The 5,995-nt window shown below is 36.9% G+C and overlaps 1 long non-coding RNA gene across 1 annotated transcript; it reads right to left on the bottom strand.

Annotated features, from left to right (window-relative positions):
• Window positions 1-2,465: 2,465 nt before the first annotated feature.
• LOC309689103 lies at window positions 2,466-4,907 on the bottom strand. Its single transcript, XR_014271256.1, has 4 exons — window positions 4,782-4,907; window positions 3,876-3,902; window positions 3,079-3,183; window positions 2,466-2,988 (listed from the first exon to the last, which is right to left on the bottom strand). It is a non-coding gene; the product is annotated as an uncharacterized lncRNA (long non-coding RNA).
• Between the last annotated feature and the right edge of the window lie 1,088 nt (window positions 4,908-5,995).

The following is a 5,995-nucleotide window of genomic DNA, read 5'->3' as shown; positions in this document are numbered from 1 at the left end:
TGGCTGCCATAACCAACTAATACAAAACAACTAAACAAACGTGAAACACCGCCCCCTAGAGAAGCATGTGGTTTCATCCAGTTAGGCTGCCAGTGGTACTTCAGCTCAACAGCAATAAGGGAATACGTAGTTTATTCCAAGAAGATATCGTCTCTCTCCCATATATAAAATCTTATTGGAACCGATTTGTTCCAGATATCAAGTGGAAGACAGTCTGGATGGTCCCCCATAAATATTTGATTGTAAATAAGGTGAAAGAAGTCTCATTTAAAAATCTACATAAATGTTATCCAGCCAGTCACTACATGGTCAAATTTAAAAGGGACATAAATACTAATTGTACTTTCTGTGGGGATCATCCAGAAACTGTGACACATCTTTTTTGGTACTGTTCTTTTACACAGAGATTCTGGAAGGAATTTAGCAGCTTTGTTATTGTCCATATTTTAAGGGAGTTTTCTTTACGATGGGAAAATGTTTTATTCTGTTTCTTTAAGTTCCCCAAGAAGCATGATAAATGTTTTTTTATGATAAATTTGTTAATACTTTTAGCTGAATTTTTTATCCATAAATGTAAGTTTACTAACAAAACACCATATTTCTGTCATTATTTTAAGGATGTGCACATGCACATACAATCAATATCAGACTGCACCAACAAAAAGGCTCTCACAACAATATATGTATGTGAATTTTTGCGTGTATTCTTATAATTGTTACCTTTTTCTTTTACCCCTGGCTTTTTGTGTTCATGTTCTGTTGTATACTTCATCTGTTCGTATGTTGTATACTCATTGTTTGTTAAATAAAGTTTAAAACAAAAACTTCAGCTCTTCCAGCCCTTTGCCAGACAGAAGAAACCAAACCCCAAAGAAAGATGTATTAATATAACATAAAACACAACTTTGACCATATAAACACTGGAAGGTGTGATGGAAGAATAAATACATTTAATAAAGAAACAATATTGAACAATAAGTAGAATACATTTAAAGTAGTGACTGCAAAGTAAACTAAAGTGAATCAACTGGTGGTGAAATGTGGAGCTTACCATGTGTGGCTTGCCATCACACACCCCATTACGTTCCCTTCTTAATGTTGGTGAATTTCAACAAATTAAGTCTTTATAAGAATGTGACTTTGTTTTCAACTGTAACCCTTGTTATCCGACAATAAAAAGGGTAGTCTAATTTTCCTTTGAAACCTTGCCAGTTGCCGTGTGAAAGAAATTTTCAAGCAAATAGTATTGAAAAAAGATAAATTTAGCAGCTTTCCACATCAAAAGGCGTTCTCTACTTTTTGCTAGTTTGACACAAGACGCAGTTGAACACAGCAATAATTCTTAGAAAGTAAAACCACTTTGCCACATCTGAGAGCTTTATCAGAGAGCGCTGCGAAATGGAAGAGTCCACGATGTAAGAGCCGAGAGACGGCAACAAGTTATTTTAGTCCCGGGTTAGTCTCTGGTGTAAATAAATCAAGCTCAATCTCATTACGTTCACATAAATCCTAGTTTGAATAGTAGGTTAGATTTGGCAGGTATTTCATGTCCTGACACAACCCAAAAGGCTGGTTTGTGTTTCCAGCTGGAACTTAACCTGCTTACCCAACAAACTTAATATTGTGAAGGACATTTATTGCAAAAAATGAACAAAAACCTGTCAGTGGATGTAGTGTTAATATTACTCATGAATTGAAAGTGGTGGATTAGCACAGTGTTTAAGCAGTAACCACTTTTACCTTACCGTTAGCTCCTTTTCATTTATCAGGTTCTTAGTATGACTTTACCTTTCTATGTGGTGGCTGCATGTTTGGAAGCTGTTACTGTCAGTTTGTTTCAGCTGTGGTGCATTCTCACTTCCTTTTTAGTTTCACTAATGCACATGTGCAACTCGCTCTCTCTCTGTGATTGAAAGCCTATAGAGGGAAGCAGAATCCAGTGCACAGGCTGGTTTTTCTTACCTATCCCTCCTCTGTTCCACATCGAGGAAAGCACTTTGATAACTGAAGAATAAAGTTGTCATCAGCATCAACCCGTCTCTTCAGTGCTGTACATACAGCATGGTCAGTATTACGTTTCGTGCCAGAAAACATAAAACTCTGTATTGTAAGTTATGTTTTCAAAGAATATTGATTTTCTATAGAAAGGTGGCTGCAGCAGTGTTTGTTTGGTGCTGTGTTTGTAAACGGATAAAAGGATTTCTGATCAGGAAGAGAGCTGGTGGGATATTTGCATGCCATAGAAGAATACGAGAGCTCAGGCAGAGCTGTGTCATTGCAGCATGAAAGCAAAAAAATTGTTGTGTAGAGAAAATCACGACTACAATCAGCATTATGTTCTCAAACCAAATGGCATATTTGAAAACAAAAAAACAATCGGTAACAGGTAAACATTTTTAATTTGCACTTTAATAAATAAATAATAAATAATATAAATAGAAAGCAACATTAGAACATATCTGAAAACAGGTCAGCATCAGTAAGTTAAATTCCACAAAAGAACTGCTGTCATACTGAGATAGTGTCTGATTTACTCACTGACAGATTAAATAGATTATTTATGAGGCACAGGGACCTACAGGGCACTTAAGATGACTTTTCTTTTGTTGAGAACTTATACAGTGGTCCATTATTTCCCAAACTACAGAGCAAACTTAAATATGCGGCCAGTCTCTACCATAGGAAAAGTGTATCAAAGGAAAGTGTAAACAATAGTATTTTTCTGTGAAAAAGTAGTTGAACACAATTTCATATAAGCTAACATCAAATGTTGCAGCAAATCACTTTAACCAGACTTTCCATGAACACAAAGGATTCAGAATGAATCTGGGTGCCAGTTGTATTGCGACAGAAGAATCAGGTGGTAAATTTCGCTGTTTTTAAGCAACTGTTGTAACAATGAAACAGCGTTTCCAGTTTCTTATGAAACTCTTTTGGTTCGATTGATTGATTCGGTTCTGTCTGCACACACCCAGACGTCACGATACTCTAAAGGAAAACACATTAACAGAGATTAATGTTAAAAAGTGACATGAATGATTTTAGGTTCAACATAAATGAACAGTCATGATCGCTTACCTGAGAGGAACGTTTCAGGCGCTCTGACAGGTTTGAGATGAGTGAGTTTGGGTCTGTACAGTTGAGTAACTTGATGCCCTCGATAAAATACTGAATGGAAGAGTTCTTTCCAGAGAAACACAGGAACATTAGTACAAACGTTGGGAATCCTACTTGTAAGTAGCTGTAAGTATCCTACTTATGCTGTTTAACTCCCAGAATGTAGCAGGTTTAGTCCTGCATGTTATAACATAGTAAGTACGTCAGAATGTCAGTTTACACAGACATTCGTTAGAAATTTGATTAAAATGGTTTAAACCCCCAGACTGAATTTAAAAGTGAACAGTAAATCTCTAACATCCCCCATTTTCTCAATTTAACACTTGTACCACAATTATACTTGATTTTTGAAAGCATGCCTCAATTTATACCCTAATGGGAACTATAACTGAGAAACATAAACATCATATTTGAACTAGTTATGAGACCACACACAGGATAGTGTTTTCTGTGGTCACAAAGCAACAGAGCTGAGCCCTGTTGCTACAACACAGCGGCGACAGGACTTTTTAAATGACGAATGTACTTGTGACAATGACAATAAAGAATATTCATATTCATTCATTCAATGCAGTTCATGAAGCAGCTTTCATGCCCAGTTGTGTCCTAACAAAGTATAAATCCAAGAGTAAGCACTTTTAAAGGATCTTTGTGCTCGTTTTCATTACATGTCTCCCTATCCTACATCTACATGCACCCCTTTTAAAACCTCTCACGATTGAAAATTACGGCACTTGGTAATGATAACTCCGACTTACCGATTGTGCTACGGAGATGTTTAACTGCTGAGAAAACACAGTGAGAAAACAGAGATGAGCCATCATATTCTTGAATCAGTAAACCAGCATTTGTCCTTGTGCTGTTGTTCAGTACGAGGACAAATGCAAGAGTTACAACTTGTTTTACTTGTTTCAACTACTGACAAGAAGGAAAGTGGATGGGTGCACTTTATAAGGATGTGTTTCTGTATGTATGTAAAAAAAGAGATGAATTAGAAAGCAAGCATCCTCCAGTCAACAAAGCTGCACATGAATAGCTGAAATTAGTTCAGATGAGATAAGAGGGAAGCAAAGAGGAAGTGGTAAAGATGCAGAATAGAGCACGCATGATAGAAAATGCATTTGTGAACGTTTTTGAACATTTTTTAGTGACAGTCAAAAAAGCATTATCAGTCTGTTTGCTTATTGTATATCACATTTAACCTCGTGTGAATTATAATTTTATATTCTGTTGTTTTTTTTAGAAATGATTTATGAATGCAAGCTGTGTTGTTAGTCCAATCTCTTCCCTCCTGTTATATAACAATCACAGTCACAGAATGAAAGCACGGGAAATAAAAACGCCACCGCTAATGACCAGCGTTAGAACAGAATTTGTTGTGCACTGAAATACTTACTACTCATGGTTCAGTATCATTACTCATATGTTTTCTCACAAGTGCAAGAGCAGTGTAATTATATAAATATATAATGAATGGAAATAATGTAGGAAGCAGGAATACAGATAGACATTGTTCAGAAAGAAAGAAAGCAGAGGCCGCTAAGGGCTAACAGGCTCATGAATTTGAACTCCAATCAATTAAAATGACAGAGAAGTTGGTGAGAAAAGTCATAAGTTCAAGCAACACAAGGTGTCAAATGGGAAAAAATAAATTGTAGGCTTACAATTTTGCTGGACTTGTCAGAGCACTCCTGTCAAAAGGAGAAACAGAGTTGAAGCAACAGCAGTAACAGACAACCTAAATGTCAAATAGATGCCAAGCAGCAACATCGGCTACTTTATCAGCTATCTATTCCGCACTTCACCCACACAAAGTCAGCAGTTTTCTTGTAGCTTACATGAGAATGGTGCAGGTGAATCCCTGAGAAGAGGCTTTTGATTCACCAATTCAAAGTTTTACCCCTGACATACTGAAACCCTACGTTACACGTCTATATAACAACCTAAAACCTAAACGAAAAGAGAAACACTTTGGATAACAAAGTATGTAATCAGATAAAGCAGACAGGACACAATAACATCTGACTGCTTTTTAAAAGATGGTTTTGTGCATAATTTTGTTGAATTTCTTTATAGTTCTAAGTACCACCACATAAAAAGAATCACAATACAATTTTTCACTCACTGGTTGGTCAGCTTACCTTCAGAGCATTAAGCTCTGTTTTGGTCGATAGTACCGATCGTGCTAATGCACAATTATTGGTAGCAGGAGCTGAAAAGGATGAAATGACAAAAAGAGCCAGAAGCATTGGGAGCAGCATCCATGAAGAGGTGGAGGTAGAGGATCCAGTCATGATGACAATAATAGATATAGACCTGAGAGCTTACGCTGAAATATTCTTTTAGATTTTCAGTCAATATTTTAATTCAAATAATTGAATTAAAATATATAAACTGTTAACTGTATAAACTGTTAACTGTTTATACACCTTTATCAGTTTTCGTCCCAAGTGTTGTTGCATGAACCTTCTACTGAGTTTGTGGATAGGTGATAGCTTGCCACCTTTTTAATACACCGGGTCGACACATTTCCAAACTTTGGGGAATCCCTACTTGTGTGTCCATTAGGTGATGCTCCCACACAGGATGTCCTTAGTCAATAGGACCCTGACATGGTGGCAAGACTGATACAGCATGTTTGTGCTCATGCTAGCCACATATCAGTGAGATCTCACTACTTATGACTGTCGCGGCATTTCCTCACCTCTGTGAAGAGCTGGCCGTCACTGTACAGAGGAAAATAAGTCAGATACTTTCTCTTTTGTAGTTTGGTGGCTGTGCACTGAGATCAGGTTTTATCCAGCCAGCAGCTCTGAGACTTGGTGTCAACTTGGTGAAACAGGTAACAATGTAGCACGATGGTAGAACTTGGAGAAAA

This window comes from Aulonocara stuartgranti (assembly GCF_965226115.1).
Source record: "Aulonocara stuartgranti genome assembly, chromosome: 2".
NCBI classification, from domain to species: Eukaryota; Metazoa; Chordata; class Actinopteri; order Cichliformes; family Cichlidae; genus Aulonocara; species Aulonocara stuartgranti.
Note: the sequence above shows the minus strand (reverse complement) of the source record. Positions and strands in the feature narration are given on the sequence as shown.